The sequence below is a fragment of the Pleurodeles waltl genome, chromosome 1_2, assembly GCF_031143425.1.
Source record: "Pleurodeles waltl isolate 20211129_DDA chromosome 1_2, aPleWal1.hap1.20221129, whole genome shotgun sequence".
Taxonomy (NCBI): Eukaryota; Metazoa; Chordata; class Amphibia; order Caudata; family Salamandridae; genus Pleurodeles; species Pleurodeles waltl.
Genome location: NC_090437.1, coordinates 65551999 through 65572560, shown reverse-complemented (window position 1 = coordinate 65572560; position 20562 = coordinate 65551999). Strand labels below are relative to the sequence as shown.

General features: G+C 43.3%; 1 protein-coding gene across 1 annotated transcript in view; it reads right to left on the bottom strand.

The window, feature by feature from the left end:
• FRMPD1 (FERM and PDZ domain containing 1) overlaps positions 1-20562 on the bottom strand; it is a 1007848-nt gene that overhangs the window by 731605 nt on the left and 255681 nt on the right. The window lies entirely within an intron of this gene.

The following is a 20562-nucleotide window of genomic DNA, read 5'->3' as shown; positions in this document are numbered from 1 at the left end:
TATAGCACCTGAAAACTTTGTCAACATGTTATCCACTATAGTAGACAACTTTCTTATTTTAATGGAATTCAGCACAACTCCCAATGAAGGAATCATGGCTCCAAATATATCTCCTACCACAGCAGCTGCGGTCTCTCTTTTCTGGATACAATGGGATCCAGATGTCTTTTGAATCATCGATAGGTCATCCAGCTGATAAACTTTTGGGAACACTATACCCAAATAACATCTCCCCCACCATCCCTTTGGAAGACAATAATAGGCATTATACCCACAAATGTAATATACACCTGGAATGACAGGGTCAAGTCCGTTCATCATGAATGTCCATTTGGCCTTACAGATAAACGTATGTTTACACTCACTCGCTCCTACGAAAATGTTATCATAATAAGATTCACCTCGATATATACAAAATTTCCCTACATGCCAAGCATCTAAAGCTATTCTCCCTTGTGTTTTTATTGCGGCAAAATCATAATGATCTACTGAAGTCCTCTTACTTAGCTCTGTTTCTAATTTCGCATTCATTTGTGCGCTTCTATCATCTGTGCGATCTAAAAAGCTTATTTCTACTGCAGAGAGCGAGCAGGTAAGGTTTTCCCTATGAGCGTGAGCCGTTTCAAAAGGTTGCATTGGCTCGAAAAATTCCCTCATTATTTTAGCATCCCAATCTTTAGCAATCTGGCTTAGCTGCGCTATTATAGGAACATATGCAAAGGTAACATCATAATTCGAGTAAAAATACTGTATGTTAGTTTGACCATAAAATCTAGACATTACTATACTACATGTAATCCCGTATGTAAGAGGCATGTGGTGATAAGTCACCCCTTCCTTTACTGATGTCGGTATCTGTGTACACACATAACAATCTTTCGCATCCATAGTCTCAACATATTCTGTTAGCAAGCGATAGAAAACGTTATTCGAAAGCTCCTTCTTATCATGCAAGTGTCTCTCATCTAGTTCTAGTCTTTTCAATGTGGTTAGTTCAGTGACAGTAACAGGAGCAAAAGTAGAAGCATCAATTTTCTCATTCTCACCCTTTCCATGCATTCCAAGTACTATTGCCATTATTATTAATACACATGCAATTATCAAGCCTATACACACATATTTACAACATTTCACTCTACTGTTTTGTGTAGCCATGATCTGTATAGAATCAGAGAGCTAGAAGCACCTATAAATGAAACTATTTAGCAATTAAGTTACAAAGCTGAACGAGCGCAATGTTCACACAGTTTTCTTCAAGAGGCCAGTCACTTATCGGTTAGCAGCATTTGTCTCAATTCGGCAATAACTCAGTCTTTATCAGTTCAGCTAATGTCTTATCCGGTTTAGCAATGTCTCAGCTGGTTGTTTGTATCACGTTAGATTGTAGCAAGCAATGTCATTTATCACCCTTTCAATCAACAGTGTCCATAAAACTTTTCTTTTCTATTGGTATCTCTTCTTCTTCGTTCTCGAGGCTTAGAGATACAAATTCGTCAGTCCAATCATCATTGACTGCATATGCCCATTCTGGACCGGAATATCTCCTGTTTGGTATCCTTTTCCTTTTCAATTTTGCTTCTCTTTTCGATTCTGCCTCACTGGTACTTTCCTCTTTGGCCAAGTCTTTTCCTTCACTTGAGGATGGTACCACGACAGTCACTTCCTTTCTTTTCTCTTTCACTTTTGGCCTTTCTCCGTCATTCAAACTTTCTCTAGTTCTCTGTTTTACTGGTGATATACTTAGTCTCCTCTTCGCACCGTGTCCATTTGATGGACCTGCGATCTTTTCTGTGGAAGTTTGAACTTTTTCGTTCTGTTCTGCCTTGTCCCCTCCTTCTGGGGAACCGATCACGTTCTCTTTTTCCTTTTCTGTACCGTCTGCTTCTGGGAAAGCCCTCCTCCGATCAGGCTCTCCTGCTTTTTGACCCTTTTTGAGCCCTTCGTCACCGTTACTTTCGTCAGGCTCTTTATCACTTTCAGCTGCTTCAGGCTCTTTGTCACCTTCAGCTGCTTCAGGCTCTTTGCTACCCTCAGCTGCTTCAGGCTCTTTGTCACCTTCAGCTGCTTCGTCGCTGTCTGAACTTTCTCCTTGGTCTTCCCCAAGTGAGTCTGTTGCTTCGTCCTCAGAGAATGTTTCCCTCTCCTCTGTTCCTGCCTGTTCGCTTTCAGTTCGGTTTTGCTCTGTCTCAGCGCTCAGCACTGTTTTATCAGGCACTGGCAGTTTCAGCGCTTCAACTTCCTCATCTGTGGGACACAACACTTTCTTTGTGTGACTGGCGTGAATCCAGTTGGGAACCCCTGCACACTTCACAGCGGTAGTTGTCGTCAGGATCACTTGGAAAGGGCCTTTCCAACGGGGTTCCAGACACGACTTCCTCACGTGCTTCTTTACCACGACCCAGTCACCTGCTTTCAGTGCGTGTCCTGGACCTTGGATCGGTGGCAAGGTGGTTGCTTCCACCTGGTGAGAGAAAGAGCGAACCACGTCAGCCAGACCTTTGCAGTAGTCTAACACCATATCATCTGTAATATTCAAAAGCGCGTTTGCGGGAACTGCAGGAAGTCTCATGGCCCTGCCCATGAGAATTTCGTGCGGAGACAATCCAGTCTTTCTATCAGGGGTGTTTCTCATTGACATTAGCACCAAGGGCAATGCGTCAGGCCATTTCAAATTTGTCGATGCACATATTTTCGCCATTCTTGATTTCAGTGTACCATTCATCTGCTCCACCAGTCCTGAGGCTTCAGGGCGATAGCTACAATGCAGTTTTTGCTCAATGTTCAGCGGTGGGCAAAGTAACTTTATCACCTCGTTATTGAAGTGACTTCCCCTATCTGATTCTAAAGAGATCGGGAATCCGAAGCGTGGTATCAACTCTCTCAACAATAGCTTTGCAACTGTAAGGCTGTCATTTCTACGTGTGGGGTATGCTTCAATCCAGTGACTAAAAATGCACACAATCACCAACACATACTAGACCTCCATGCACGGGCATCTCAATGAAGTCCATCTGCATTCTACTAAACGGGCCACTGGCTCTGCCAATGTGGCTCGCGTTCACAACCGTTCCCTTCCCTGGGTTCATCTGCTGGCAAGTGACACATCGATGGCAAACTGCTTCTGCAGCTTGACGAAATCTGGGGTTAAACCAATCAGTTTTGAACAATCTTATCATGGCATCTCTCCCTAGGTGAGCCTGCCCATGATAGAACCGCGCAAGCTGCGATAAGAGACTATTTGGCAAAACAAATTTTCCCTCATTTGAAACCCATAACTCATCTGGTCTCTTTATACATTGTGATTTAATCCAGGAATCTCTCTCATCCTCCCTGACGTTATTCTGTAATGCTTTAAGTTCATCTATTGTATCTACGACCTTCAAGGCAAATGCTTCAGCTGGCTCGAGTTCTGGTTCATTTATCGAATTCCATTCATCCCTGAGTAATATACAGTTCAAGGCACAAAATCTTGCGACTTGATCCGCATATGCATTTCCCAGAGAAACATAGTCCTGTCCTTTTGTATGAGCACTACACTTTACCACTGCAACTTTGGCTGGCATTTGAATGGCGTGTAACAATTCCCTTATTCTCTCCCCGTTTTTCACTGGGGATCCTGAAGAAGTCAGGAAACCTCTCTGTGACCATAGTTGTCCAAAGTCATGCACAATTCCGAACCCGTACTGACTATCAGTGTAAATGGTGACTTTCATCAATGCAGACAGTTGACATGCTCTTGTAAGGGCTACAAGTTCTGCTACTTGTGCAGAATAGACTCCTTGAAGCCAGGACGCTTCCAAGACACCTGTTACGGTACATACAGCATATCCTGCTTTCAAAATTCCCATCCCATCTCTTAGACATGAACCATCAACGAAAACAATTTGGTCATTTTCATCAAGCTTAGTATCCTTAATGTCAGGTCGAGGTTTTGTGCAAAATTCAGTCACCTGAAGGCAGTCATGCTCAACGTCTTCAGCGTTCTCAATTTCAGCATTTTCACCAGGAAGCAAGGTTGCTGGATTCAACGTAGTGCACCTTTTCAGCTGCACGTTCGGTGAGCCCAGAATTATCGTTTCATACCTTGTGAGTCTTGCTCCAGTCATGTGTTGCGTTCGGGAGCGGGTCAAAAGTATCTCAACTGAGTGAGGGACCATGACTGTTACTGGGTGTCCCATCACTATTCCTTCACTTTGAGTGAGGCTGATACCAACTGCTGCTACGGCGCGCAAACACCCTGGAAGTGCTGCTGCGACCGGATCCAAAGTAGCTGAAAAATACGCTACTGGTCTGTTTATGCCACCATGGGCTTGAGTCAAGACAGACAAAGAACATGCATCACGTTCATGACAAAACAATGTGAAAGGCTTTGTGTAATCAGGCATACCTAAAGCTGGAGCCCTGCACATGCATTCTTTCAATTCGATAAAAGCATCCATCTCATCTCCTTTCAGCTCAATTTGATCCAAGGCATCCTTCTGGGTCAGCTTCAGTAAAGGCTTTGCTAGAGTTGAGAAGTTGGGAATCCACTGGCGACAGTAGCCCACCATTCCCAAAAACTTCCTCACCTCCCTCCTTGTCTTTGGTGGACTCATTTGAAGTACGCTCGTTATTCTTTCCTTCATTATTCTCCGTGACCCTTTCTCTATCTGGTGACCCAAGTATTTCACTTTCTTCTGACAGAACTGCAACTTGGAAGGAGACACCTTGTGTCCATTCCTTCCCAAATGGTTGAGTAGGGCAATGGTATCGGCTGTGCAGCCACTTTCTGTCTTTGATGCAATCAGTAAGTCATCAATGTACTGTACTAGGGTTGACTCGAATGGCAATTCTAATGCTTCCAAATCTTTCTTTAGAATCTGATTGAATATTGACGGTGACTCAGAGAACCCTTGAGGAATTCGACACCAACTGTACACTCTGTCTAAGAATTTGAAACAAAAGAGGAATTGGCTGTCCTCATGAAGAGGCACCGAAAAGAATGCTTGTGACAAGTCGATGACTGAGAACCACTCAGCATCGCAAGGGACTTGAAACATTATCACAGCTGGATTTGGTACGACAGGGCAACATTTAATTATGATGTCATTTATTTTCCTCAAGTCCTGTACAATTCGGACCTTTCCACTTGGCTTTATTAGTCCCATGATTGGTGAATTACATGGACTGCTTAACACTTCTTTCAGTACTCCCTGCTTTACAAATTCATCAATGAGTTGGGCAACTTTCATGAGGGTGTCTTGTGCCATGTGGTATTGTGGGGTCTGGGGAAAGGTTGCATTGGGTTTTACAGTCACTTTCACTGGTTCCACTCCTTTCATCAATCCCACCTCTTTCCCTGTCATATCCCACACTTCCTTTCCGACTGTTTCCCGTAATTCGACAGGAATATCTTCTTCAGTTATCATCGGGAAAAGGCAAATCAGAGGATACTCTTCATCAACAGTTTCCATCTCGTCCCTTTCTACACTGTCCTCTTCTTCCCCATCACTGCTCGTCTGAATTTTAATTCCCTCGTTCGAACACATAATCGAACATCCCAATTTGCACAATAGGTCTCTCCCTAACAGTGCTATCGGACTTGAGTCACAGACCACAAATTTGTGTAACCCTTGATAGTTGCCAATGCTGACTGGTACCGGATCTGTAATTGGGTTTGTCAGGTGCCTGTTTGCTACTCCCACCACTTGAACTGTACTCCCTGAGAGTGGCAAATTTGGTACTTCACTGCTCTTAACAGTTGAACATGTGGCTCCTGTGTCAACCAAGAATGAGACACGATGACCCATTACTCTTCCCTCTACGTACGGACCCTTTTGATCAACTTCCAAGGATGCTGCAAGCACACAATCTCCTTCCTCTCCTGAACTTTCACTCTCCCATACATTGTTTATTCCACTCTCACTGTGTAATGGGAACTGTTGTACGGTGCCATTTGTACTCATTACCTGACCCGAGACCTGTGGAGGAACCATCACTTGCTGCTGACTCATTGGTGCCAAAGGTATTTGCATTTGCTGATTAGGTACCATGGGAAACTGCTGTTGCATTGGCTGCATTTGCGTCATCTGCATACGGGGCATCTGAATCTGCTGCGGCTGCATAGGTTGTAATCCCTGCAACTGATTTATGGTCTGAAAATTTGGGTTTGGACCTCTCATTTTCGGTCCCCTCATTGTCTGAAATGCATTGACATCATTGTTTTGCTGACCAACACCTACACCTGCACCTTCCTGCACCACCATCGGGCACTCGCGTTTCCAATGACCGACAATTCCGCACACGTGACACGGCATCATCTTTTTCAATGCCTGCACACCATTCGAAGTCACAACAGTATTCAAATCCGGACCATTATTCACAAAACCTCCTCTGCCTCTGCCTCTCGCCTGGGGCTGAAACTCCATATTTCCCTGCAACTGCGGCTGCGGTTGTGGTACCTGCTGTTGGAACCCTGGCATCCCTTGCAAACCTTGCAGACCTGTCTGAGCTGCTTTAAGTTGCATCATCATCACCTTCTCTTTCAACCTTTTCTGTTTCACTTCGATTTCGTCGCTACAGTATTTCGCATAATTCAACACCTCATCGATCGGTTTCGACTGCCAACAAATCAAATGCGACTTTATCATCTGGCTTATCTCTGGTCTCAGCCCTTCCACAAATCTAAACACAAAATGAAGCATGTCCTTCGCCTCTATTGTTTCCGGGCCGCTGTAGTTTTTAAACGCCTTCAACAACCTCTCATAGTAACTATGAATCGACTCTTTAGCCTCTTGGGCAGTTCGATCGATCTTCTGCCAATCCACATTTTTCGCGGCAACCTTCGTCTTCAAATGCTCAATCACCTTATAGTACAGGCTCATCACCATAGGTGATGGTGCACCCGTCTCCCTGTCTCTCTCTGGTTCACTTGTCGGCCAACCTACAGCTCTTTTACAATCCTCCCACAAATCTGCCGGAACCACAATCTCAAAGAGAGTGTTCAGGTCTTCCCAGAGACATTTTGCAAGCTTCACAAACCTATCAGTCTGTTGATACCATTCAATCGGTTTCTCTCTCAGTTTGGGAAAATCATCCGTAAAAGACTGAGGGCTTGATTCTAACTTTGGAGGACGGTGTTAAACCATCCCAAAAGTGGCGGATATACCACCGACCGTATTATGAGTCCATTATATCCTATGGAACTCGTAATACGGTAGGTGGTATATCCGCCACTTTTGGGACGGTTTAACACCGTCCTCCAAAGTTAGAATCAGGCCCTGAATGTCGCTTCTGTGCCATGGTACATGTATTAATTTTCCCCCTGCTGTCTCCCTCATTGGTAACATGGTTACTGCTTCGCTACTCTGTGGTCTTTTCCTCGTTGAGCTCTGTAGCACTGTCCCTCCTCTTTTCCTTTCTCTTTACCCACCTGCTTTCCCACTTGTCTAAACACCTCCACACCTGTTCACTCTGCAGCAATTCTCTAAGGTGCGCCTTCATGCCTGCTGACCTCATGTGTTCAAAATCTGTGGTCCCGAAATCCAACCTATAGCTCCTGCTCAAGTGTTTTGTTTTGTCTATATCAACCCCGTTTTTGTCAGCTATTTCCTGCAAGCTTTTATGTACCTTATTCACTTCTTTCGTTATCCTGGGACATAGATACCTCAGCTCTTCTTCCGAGTAGGACTCTAACCTATTCACACCCATAGTCCCTTCCACCAATTCTTGTGCTTCCATGTTCAACCTCATCCTATTCATATAGTCTTCTCCCTTCCCACTGGCTGAGTTTTGAGTGGAATTCAGACTGTTGAACCACTGTGTCAGCTGTTGCGCATTCAACCCCATCAGTGTAGCATTCACATCGACTGCCATCGATGGTTGCGGCAACTTTCCAGTATTCGATGACAGCGGTATCACCAGTGGGGGACTTGACCTCACCAGTGTTGACTGAGCGCATATGGGACTAAACTCCATCAAGGACCCAGATCCAGTTGGCTGAGCCGCTATAGGGGTTATCCCTGGAGTGTTTTCTATGCACCTCCTTTCGGTCCCATTCTGCAGCATTGATCCCTGACCGCTCATACCTAAGTTAGGCTGACTGTACAGAGGTACCGGTGGACCTACAGTAATGGGTAGTGATATCGCATCTGGGTTCTGTCCATTCCCCATGTTCTGAGACATGTTAATTCCCACACTATGGGTCATCATTGCCGGCATGCCCATCTGACTCCCCGTCATCTGAGCATGTGCATTTCCCCCCTGCATTTGCTTTTGAGGCATCAGAAACTGAGTTGATTCGGCTTGTGCCAATGTCGGGTTGTGACCACTCTGTACTCCCCTTACGGTTGGATCTAGAATCATTCCTGCACTGTTGTCATTGCTATAGTATCCTGGGATGTGCGGCTGATAATTTTCTGCTGGTTTCAACATGGGCACATCTGGATATATTCTCCTAACCTGCGGTATCTGCGGGGTGAACAGTAGACTCGGGTCCTTAGATCCCGATGAGGCTCCTGAACTCTGAGTTTCACCGTTCTGTACCGATGCCGGAGGGGCAGAACTGGTACTTGGACCTTGTCCACTCTCTGCATAAGGTGGCGGACGGTCGTTCAGCAATTGCATGATTAACTCCTCATCCTCTAACTCCTCTTCTCTTCTCAACTTTTCCTCGTCCTCTCTATCCTTGGAACACCTCCTGTTTGTCTTACAGGTAGCTTTCTTACCTGTCTCCTCTTCTTCCTTGGTAATTGCGGGAAACAATTTTATTCCCTGCAATACATCTGACCTCCACACCTTCTGTGCATTATCCCACCTAGCGTCCGCTATTGTCTTTTCTACCTTTCTTATCCTGGTCTCGAACTTATTTTGCTGCTGCTGTCTAGCCATTAGTTCCCAAATTGCTAGAGCCTCAAACTGTGCTGGCCTTGGAGGCACCTTCATGTCGTACATCGCGAATCTCAAATTCTCTAGGATTCTTATGTTGAATGTCCCATGGATCGGGAACGCTACGCTCCCATGTTTCTTTGTCAGCTTGTGCCATTGCTTTAGCCAAAGGCACGGAGCTACCCCTTTTTCCTCCATTACAATGTAAGCTGGTGTACCTTCGGGTGGCGTCTCTTCTCCTACGCTCGCTTTAATGTAAGACTCCCCCTTCATCGCACTCCTTAATGCTTTAAAAAATTTCATTTTCTCGTCTTTTATTTCACAAAGTTTGTAATCAATAGGTGACTTTAATTCCCGGAACACTCTTCGCTTGCCTTTCCCCTTCCAATCGAGCCCCACGGACTGCGTCCAATCCGTGCGCGACCCTTCTCTACAACCAACCTATCCCAGCGCGGCTCCTAGTGACGTCACACTCACACACACTGCGGCTGACAAAGCCTCGCGGCTAATCCTCCTTCACTCAGCTCCTCTCGTAACAACTTCTTGCATGTATCGCGAGCTACCAAAAATAAAACAGATCTGTCGGTTTACTACAGGAAGGGTAACACAATCGCTTCAGGACCTTAGGGATTTTTCACTAGCCTCGGCATTAATTCCATCTTTCTCGGTCCCCATGTTCGCAAGCAAATCTGACCCGCAGACTGCTCTCAACTTGTCAATGATCTATTCTAGTGCACTTAGAATTTTGTCAGAGCCCGAAGTCGACGTTTCTTTCACTCCCTTAACACACGTACCGACTCGTTGACCACGCCCGATCAACCTACTAAACCGCCCAGACCACAACATAAAACAACATACTCCGGAGTCTCTTGACCTCGCAGGGCCCGTCTCAACAACAACAACCACGTGGACCTTTTTATGCACGAAGCGCCACATACACATGAAGTTCGACGACTTCCCTACTCTCACACTCGGAGTCGCACCTCCGCTATTTCTATGAAGTTCGACGACTTCTCTACTTCTACACTCGGAGTCGCACCTCCGCTATCCTCTAAAAGAAAAAAAAATTCCTCGCAACCTTTTCACACAATCTGCGGCAATAAGCTGTGCAAGCGCAAAACCCTAACTTCACTCATACCATCACTAGTACTGCCAACGCCGATTCCACACCTCCATTCTCTCCATTCGCAAGCTCCGAGATCCCGGGAAAGTCACGGTGGACCTAGCCCATCATCATCTTCTCAATCAGTTTTATCCCAAAAAATCTAATTCAACTTCTCGAGTGGGGTCTCAAAGGCGTAACCGTTAATTCAACACCATGTACTTTAAGAGTACGGGGTCCCAAAAGGCGTAACCGTCCTCTGCTACCATCTACTGATAGAGCGTTCCGTACTAATAATTTACCTGTATTTGGACGCTCTTTAGGCCGATGAATCTTTTGGCTAAGTGGGACTCTCCTTACTCTATATCGGTCAATTTAATCAAATCAATAATCAATAACGAACATAAGCAATACCCTGATCAACATAACACTTGACAATTAGTCCAGAATACATTTTCGGCGAACCCTGACCTTTCAGTCAGGAATAACCACACCAGTTTATTCAAAGTTAGTGAATTTATTTCCCTATATTAACAAAGCTAGCACAATATAGATATGTCTCAACACCAGATGATAAACATAAATGAACATTAATAGCTGTCCATAACGGCGAAACAAGTGCAATCTATGCAGCATTTGAATAACAAGGCATTCGATAATAGCAATGCAAATCACTAATAGTATAATCTGTAATGAGCTAATTGCATACATTTAGTCAGCATAACAAGGTCTCAAATTGCATCGTGCAACAAAAGGAATCCTCATCTAACCTCAAATTAGCATCGGCATGTGGGACTTCATGCAAAAACAATTTAGCAACATTAATTTAGAAAACTCCTAGCTAGGGATCTTATCAAAATCAGCAGTTGGTTACCTAAAGGAAACACAATGCAATTGTACAATTTCCTTTCATATTTACCAATTACAATCAGCATTCAAGGAAGTCTTCGTCTCACAGGTACCGATTCTCGATCAGCATGGGTACCGTTTCGATCAGCATGGGACGGGGCAAAGGGACAGGGGTGGACGGGGCAGTTGCCTCACGGCGGCAAGATAAAACTACTACTTCATGCAAAGGGATCAAAGTTAAAGTCTCTAGGGCAAGAATCATTTAAAGTCTCTTTCTCTCGATTAGAGAAAGCATCAAAGTCTCTTTCAAAATGGCGTCGCAGCAAGGTAGGCCATAATAGCTACGGAATGGCGCAATGGGTGAGATGTCGGGTTAAAAGCCACTTTCTCCTCGTGCACCTGGTTTAAATAGACAACAGTTCAAATCCAGTAGGGTCTTCCATTGGAGGGTTCATAGGTTAGCTTCAAATTGTCCAATCAAAAACGACAGTTCTCAAGCTTTTACTTAAGCATACATTATCCTTGGAGACGGGTACGCAAGTTGCAACATTTTATACCAATTAACTCACTTTCAGAGCTTCCATTGTCCGCACCTGCAGATTGACCTTGGAGTAAAGAGAAAAATATGCCAGGCTGGCACGAAACCTTAAGATAAGCATGTGAACGATCTCAGTGGAAAAGTACAGCTTCAAGCAAAAATACACGTTTATTAGCACATTTGAAAAATACGAGCATCTAAATCGTGAGACCAGGCAACTAGGCCGAAGCCTCCACTAAAGTAATGCTAAGCTAAAGCATTTCAAACAAGCAAATCATAGCACACGTTTATGATTATGTCGGATTAGTGCAATTCTAATACATCACGTTATATAAAGCACGCTTATAAATGTTAGCAAACTACTCTGAGGGCACATTTTGTCCCCGTACAATCTTTATTAGTTCGGTTAAAGTCACACATGATTATTGCAATCTACGTTTAAGCGCTAATAAATGTAAAACCTTCATTTCTGCGTCATCAGTCACAAACCAATCACAGTTATCACCAATTTCAAATTGGTGGTAAGCGATTCGGAAATGGGAAGGGGTCTCTAAGGGACCCTTCCCTTTGTGAATGGGGGTGCTAACATTTTTTCAGAACAGGCACTTATCCTACGGACCACTGTCTACTCTGAAAAAGTGTAAAGGAAACCTTTTTTTTTGTAATGCATTACGTTTTCCTTTAAGTAAAATGGGCTGCATTACTAAAAAAAAACTGCTTTATTTAAAAAGCAGTGACAGACGTGGTGGTCTGCTGACCCCAGTAGGCCACCATGTCTGTGAGTGCGGCCATTCCCAAATAGGTCGCAATTTGCTACCTGCCTCATGAATATTAATGAGGCAGGTCCCTTGCGACCCATTTGGAAATCGCTAACAGTGTCAGAGACACTGCTGTACATCAGGTTTTGTGACTCACACATTAGAGTCACGAAATCTCACAAATTGCAAGTGTCAAAACCTGACCTTCGTACATCTGGCCCTTAGTGATATACTGGTGAAACACCTGGAAAGTGTATACAGAGACCTTCGCCTGTTTGGCATGGGTATGGTTTATAAGGTTGTAGTGTAATGTGACACCCTGAGAAGTACAGTATAGGAATGAATTTAAAATTTCAAAAATAGTTGTACTTGAGTCCAGCAGAGAACTGTGGCTGGTCCATTTGTAGTTGGCTGGTTAACAGTTAAATAAATAGAAGAAGGTTTTGTGCAAAATGAATTGTGTGAATAATGTTCTTTATTAAACCAGCTATATGTAATTTATGATTCAGTCTTTATGCCCTTGCTAATAGGATGTATCGCAACTCACAACGAAAAAGGGTACAGGTAATGTTAAATTGAAGGCAATATGTTAATATGAAGCTAACAGGAATTGTTAATTCAATAGGATTTTAAGTTGACCGTACAGAGTTAATACTGTTCAGAGTTATTGAAACATTCGGATCAACCTAGCCGCCTCTAATGTTTGAAAGAAACAGACCTAGTCTTTCATTACAACAAGACAAAATACTGTTATAGAATCTGAAGTACTTTGCTACCATATTAGTATATATAACATGCAAGATCCAGAAAAGCTTAGCTTATGTAGGTAAGAACAAAGAGATTAAAGGGACAGATGGTGTCCCAGCCAATTCTTAATATAATGCCTGAAACATATGGGTGTATATGAAAATAGTAAATGATAAACTTCAAGTACCTTAGAATGTGGATACCAGCAGCTCACCTCAATATATGTGAGGTTAACTATCCACTCATATTGTAGAATCTGAAGATCTGCCTGGAGAGGTTGGGTAGGGCCTCAAACTTCTACTTAGACTGGATGGGCTTTGTTTAAACAAACCTCCTCCCCAGAGCGTTTTCCCTTTTTATGATGCTCCCAACAGATAGTCAACCCACTTTTTCACCGAACAGAATAGAAAGATCCTGGGGTTAATCTGGGCAAATGAAGACTTGAGGTATGTGGATGATCCTGAGCCTCTCCAGGGAAGGGTGAGGCTTTGCTTTCCCAGATCTGAAGGTGTGCTACAACTTCACCCATAACAAGGCTCTCTGGACCAACTCAGAGACAATAATAGTAGACATTGATCCTGCCATGAGGATATCCATTGTCAAATACAAACCATTACTCTTGAGCACATGGAGTTGGAAGTTGAATATGAAATCCTCTATTGGACAGTTATCCTTTGAACAGAAGTTTCCTAGTTCCTCCTTGAGTAATTCAGTCTATATTATTAACTTAAAAGAATGCCAGGCCCTCATCAATCCTTGGGTGGCATGCTTCATCATAGGGCCCCTTCCTCTCTCATGTCAGTGAGTGGCAACATGAGCAGGCTCAACCATGATTAACAAGGCTGTCCTTATGGATGTAGTAGCAATATCTGTGGGAACCAAGAATGATATCACTGAATGAATCACTATGCAGAGTCTTTGTTTTCAGTTTTAGGCTGCAGGGGTCATTTTGGCAGTAGTGGGAGGCCCAGAAGGCTGCCAGGTCAGTAGGGCTGTGGCACCCGCTCCCTTGAGGGAGGAAAGCCGGTTATACTTAGATACACCTGCATGATTTGTGGGGATTTCTGTCAGGGCTGTAGTCACGGGGAGGGAGCAGCAGGGCCGGGCCAGCCTATATTTTTATCTGGCCCCTCAAAAGTGATGCCCCCTCAGGTCAGTAAAGATGTTTACTTGCGGATGAATATATAAAACTCTGAAAAAATGCAGGGCATAACTGTGCAGTTGATTGTACAGAAGACAAAAAGGCTGGGTTTGCCTCCTTTTCATGGCTAGCTCTGTTCTTTAAGTTATAGGTGATTGGGTCTTCAGATGACTCATCTTCACAGAGAGCAGCAGCTCAGAAAAACAGTTTGTTTCACTTTTACTGCAGTGAAACATGTGTGCCTGGGCTTTGAGACAGGAGAAGCAGACCTGCTTCAGACCATGGGTGTGCAAGTGCTTCTGGCTGAGAAGTAGGTTTGGCAATTTGCAGGGGCAGCTGGTGACATTTGAAAGTGGTGGGGCGTAAAATTTCCTGATGAGGGTCCTATGGTGAACGAGCATAGCGAGCAAGGCTGACCATTATAAGGGGGTTCTCCCCTCAAAGAAAAATTTGAAAAACAGTGGGTAAATTGTGTCTTTTGAAGCAAATTTGAGAAAGCATAAAGGTTATTAAGGCAAAATTGTGAAAGTGTATTTATGATATCAGTAAAGAGATTTCATATGATAATGACATAGGTAGTTGCTTATCCTGTATAACCACAGTTAATTTCCCTGGTTATTGACATAACCACTTGCGCTACCATCCTCCACACATCTAAGACATAAAGCATGGCATGTCATATAGAGTATATGTGATGTTCATGTGATTGAGTGAGGCTGAGCATTCAGTACCAGTGTAAAAGGGCCTTTTTTCATTAGTCCACTCAATAGGGCTGTTGTGCTTCCACCAAGCCCAATTTAGCACTCCCTGTCAATCCTTCTACCACCCATCAAGTGGCAATGTAGGCCGGTTCCAGACAATGCCCAGGGGTCAAATAACATAAGAAAGAGGAAGAGCGATAAGGATGAAAGTAAAGGGGAGCTGCACATTGTGAGCCACTGCACAGAAACAGAGATGGGATTAGAATGGGAAAGTAGCAGATGTGGATTCAACAGCCACCAACACATATTTACAAGTGTTGTGAATGCGCTGCCTCCCTGTCTGCCACCCCTAAAACTGCATCAAACCCTCAGAGGTGGAGATTGTGGTTGGCAGGGTTGACATTTTCTTGCACCCGTGAAAGAGAAAGCCTTCACTGTTATTTAAAGGTAAAAAGTCAAAGACTGCTCCAGACGGTGCAGAGTAATGTTTGATGCATTTAGTTAGGAGGCACTGATCTTTCTATAAATACTGCATTTTCAAAACCGCCGAGAGGCAAAGCTAGTCTGATGTGAAGGGACACTGCGGACCCTACAAGACACCATAGTCAAGCACTTTAGAAACACAGTCATGCTATGCAGATGTAAATCCTTCCAAATGGCTCACCCCAGCTGGTACCGACCTCAGAAGACACACACGAAAGAACAATCACGTTCAAATACATACAAGCAAACATACATGCCAATGAAGCATATTAACCACCGGCACATCACTGATGACCCAAACCTTACAACCACCAGACTCCGTCTACGATGCAATCCTGAAGACCAGTGTGTGAAGGTAGCCGAACTCCAACCACACTGCGAGGTGCCCGAATGCTGATATATGGCTAGACAATAAAACGAGACACTAAGGGGAATGTAACTGGACTCCCTGCCCCACAGCAGGGAAGATCTGATATAACCGCAGTTCTAAATGTACTATCTCACTACCAATCTCTGGAGCACAATACGCAGCACTCTCTGCTGTGTCACCCAACCTACCCTCTCACATCCGAGGCTCAGACAAAAAGTAAACTCTGTCTCTATCTGAAATGCAGATGCCTACTACTGAAATCATTAGTTGTATGGATTTAGCACTGAGTTACAGGAGTGGTCATAGCCCTGAATTTTATAAGAAGCCACTGGAGATTGTTAGCGTGTCGGACCTAATTAAGTAAACTTACAAGGAGACGCCTATAGGCCGATGAACCTTTTGACTGCGCTTCGGGTAATTCCCACTGTATAACCCCATACCAATACAAATCAATAGCAAATAGCAATCAGTAATTGCTCTTGGCCATGCAGAACCACACCTTTAAGTAAAAGTTAGAATGTTTATTTCCCTATATTAAAAATGCTATTGTCACATAACTTAGTCTCAAAATCAAATGATAAACATACAAAAATAATACTGGCTGACCAAAGCGCCGAAAGAATCGCAAACTAATCAAAGCTTGAGCTACTACACATTCTAAAGTTACAGTACAAATTAATAACACAAATAACTGCGCAAAGGAAATAGCATACATTTAGATTCAGCAAATATAAGTCATCAACTGTTATCCCATGTAGCAAACTTCATCAATGAAAACCCTAACTATCATCAGATTAGAATAGCATGTTTGGACTTCACGCAAAACAATTTAGTCACACACATTTGGAAAAACATCTAACTATGGCTCTATCAAAAGTAGCGGTTGATACCTAGGAACAAAAGTAAATAGGCATAACAATCAGTAACATCATGTTATACCTTGCCTCAGTATGGTTCAGCAAGCTGCGACAGTCTTCGTCAATAGGAAATCAGTTTGGTTAGCAAGGCATCAGGATTCAGCATTAACGTTCAGGAAAAGCAAAGTCTCTTCATGCAGATTAGAAAAGATTAATAACTAAACACCCAAGGCAATTAAGAAGAATAATGTGGAATGCCCGTTAGGAAGAAAATAGCTAATGGCCTCTCTCGTCCCAGTGCAGTCTGGCTAAGTTAGATTTCCTAAAACTACTTCCCACGTCCTTATTGGTCAAATAATTGCATGTTTACATTTAGTTCAATGTAAATAAAACTCCAAATCTAAAATTTTACTAGAAAATAGTTCACATGTTGATGATTGGCTCCTCTTCTCCTGCTCCCATCGTTCGGCTTGTCAGGTATCATATTGTTGCAGCTTATACTCCAGTCAGTGCATCCATAGTCTTCTCCTGGGAAGGTCATTCTTACACATACAATGTTAAACATTGTATCTCTAGCTAGTACAACATCTCATAGCAAGCAGTTCCCATGAGAATGAACTTCAGCTGCAAGCACTTGGTCAGTACAGTGGAAAATCACAATTTAATTATTTAAGCAGCCATTTTATAAATCACCTAAGAAATGCAGCTTGACATGAGGCCATGCAACTAGGCCCAATAACTCGCTAAGTTAAGGCCTACGATTAATAAAGCTAATACATAACACTTAAACTTCAATATGACATATTACTACATTAATAAAACATAAGCTCAACATTTCAGATTAATAAGCTAATAAGTACACTTCGTGAACATTGGCAGTCACTCAGGTGGGCGCAACTTTCAAATGCGTGCATTATTTTTCTCTAAATTAATTCATTTTCTATGCAAGTCCAACACTCATAATACATGAATATTCATTAGTAAAATTCAGTGTTAACAAGATGCAGGTGTTATGGTCCATAAATTGAGAGACCGAGACAGGATGATTGAGGAAATCATCGTAGATTGTGCTGCGCTTTTGATGCAGGTCTGCAAGAACACTTTCAAGCCGTGTGTAATGTGTTATGAATTAATTGACGACATGGTGCGTCAGTGATGGTTTCGAATTAACTGCTTGTTAGCAAACATATGATAAGTGCGGGCTTGGCGGTACTGAGAGTACTGAAGGAAGAATTCCGCATAGTGTAATTCGAAGGTGGGGAGGCTTGGTATTAAATCTGAGAAGAGAGCCATAACTGTAAGAAGCAGAAAAGAGGCTTCATGGTCATGGGTGGAAAATTAAGGTGCAATGGTGGGAAGGACAGACAGCAACTTCTTCACAGGGTCCGCTTGTATAATCATAGACAGCCCGTTGTTTATACAGGGTCAGCCATGGATGACCGAGCCTTCACCACTAGGGGGGCTCAGTTTTGGTGACATGAACAGAGGCTGGAACCCTGGCTGATATCCCTGTTGCACAACTGACAAGCTGCGCCTTCTTTCTCATTTTACAGTGTTGCCTGTGAAATCACAGTGCCTACATATTTTCTGCTTTGTTTTTCTGACACAGCTCATCATGAAGTGCATAGCCGTGACCCTGTGCAGCACAAGGCTGTGCACTCTGTGTAAACTGGGAAATCATGTACTTTAAATAAATAAAAACTAAAAGTACTTAGGATGATGTTGGTTCACCTGGTTGTCTTTGAAGTAGAAACCCATGGAGCTTGAAGTGAAGAGCCAAATAACCTAATCATTCCTGGAGCTGCTGTCCTGCCGTGTTCAGAATGAGAGCAGCACCATGATTGGTCAGAGAAGACTCACACAGTACTCCTTTACAGATTAGGAGCCTGTGCCTGCAGTCCGCCCGGCTGTTACACAGCTAGTATTGGTGCGGGCTGAAGTGCACATGTCGGCTGGCCATAACTAGACAGCCGGCCAACCCGACATGCGCACTTTAGGCAGTCATCATTCCTGCTGCCAACCAGCAGCAGGAATAGCCCCACCCGCGAGATGAGACACAGTGAGTGCTCATACTAAATAAATTTACAATTACTGCAGCTGCTGCACCCGTATCAGGCGAGGCGAAGCACCTCCACCCTGAAGGAGGAACGACCGCTGGAAGCTTGCCACCTTTGCTGGAAAAACATACTAACCTAACTGATAACATAGCTTGAGGGACCCTACTTAACACAGGGAATTGAGCAGAAAGGCTGTCCCTTCTTTGAATGAAAAACAGCTAGCGAAGACATGTGATTATATATTTGCATTCCTAGTGCACCTTTTTCACTCCATAATTCGGGACAGTTTTTAAACAATCGTTTTAGAATAAGCAACAAAAAAAGAGTGCAGAGACAGCAGAAGATGCAGGTTTTCGTTGGTACACTCTGGAAATAATTGTCTGTCCCGGCACAGCACAGGGGGACATTGGCCCCTGCTATCCTGAGCAATAGCAGCAGCGGTGCTAATTCCTGATGTCTGTCTTTGCTCATTTAGGGCACTGCATGTGACGTTTCTCACCTGCTTCTCTTTTTTCCTTTAAAATCACTTCTTATGTATATTTCCTTCCACTCTCATTGACTATCTGTCCTCTTTGCCTTGTCCTTTTTCTTCTAGGCAGTCTTTTCATTCTGTGTGAATGCCCCTCTTCTCTTGTATCTTATTTTTTTGAAATCCTTTACATGGTACTGGTCACATTGACAATTGACACCCCCATTTTCACTTACTAATCATTTCTCACTCACTCCTTTTCTCTCCCAAACATGTCCTTCCGTATTGCCTTCAGTTTTCATTGCACTTCTTTCCACTTAATCTTTTCTTTGTTTTCTCCCTGCCTCCCACCCACTCTCAGTCTCATTGCTCTCTATGTCACACACATAGAAGCACATACAAACGCTCTGCCATTATTCAATCATGACTCCTTTACTGTCCACTTTAACTGGTCCTATTTGTTATCTGCCAATCAATGTTCACATCTCTGTTTCCATCTTTGCCCTTCACTGTACCTTTCATCATCCATTTTATGTGTCCCTTTCCTCTTTGGCTAAGCATTATACTCTGTTTTTACTCTGTCTTTGAGTACTCTTACTCTCCATTATGCTCTCCTCCTACCCTGCTTCTTAGCATCCTTTATAACTGTCTATACCTTTCTTTTGTCAAACAGTATTTCTCTTCCTCTCTTGTACACTTTTACTTCTTCTCAATCTTCCCCTGGCTTTCAGCATTTGTTGCATTGTCATCTTTTCAGTTGTGCTAGTTTCTTTAGGAGTGGGCGATATATTGCGTTCTACCGATAAAGCTGGCAGAAGTTTGGCCCTCTGCATTATGCTTGTAATGCGGAGTTCCCAAAATTCTGCCAAACGGCTCATGGCAGAGCTTTTTATCATGTGTATGTTTTATTTGACATAATAACTGTATTGCTTCATACACTTTTCCCTTATATTGATCTCTGGTGGTGTAGGTGCTCTTATACAACAGAATTAAGGTTCCGTACATATATGTCAGAACATGCCACAGTCACATTTCCTCTTTCCTGAAGACATATTTATGTGAGTGACTGTCACTACTTCAAGCAGAGAGGGCCTGTAGTGTAAATCATTCAGACGCACAACTAGCCACTGTAGATAGAGACATATTGGACACACTAAAATTAGCCCCAATCTAGGTTCACGTCTTCAGCAGCAGAACACTGTGCTTTGTAAAAATATTCAGAATATGTCACAAAATTTGCTACGATTACCATAAAATAGGTATATCACACTGTGAGTGCTAGGATCCAATGGTTGGATTCAATTGATTCTTAAGCCCTCAGGAAAACAAAAAAAGCAGTTTTCACCACAGATTTTAAAATATGATTAGAAATCACAGTTTATGGTGGCATGCTTTATCATTGGTGACCTAACCATACCAAGATGGGTAACTACTACCTTGGTGGACTCATCCACTAGGCAGGGGATTCTTAATATGTATCTTTGGATGTAAGAAGGAAGCCAGGTCAATATAAAAATATCTTAGAGTACCCACTCTTGGATGTATTTTTTAAAATGGGGTACCCAAAATATGATTATAAGGAATCTCACTCATGGATGTCTGAAGAAACAGGAGTCATCCACATG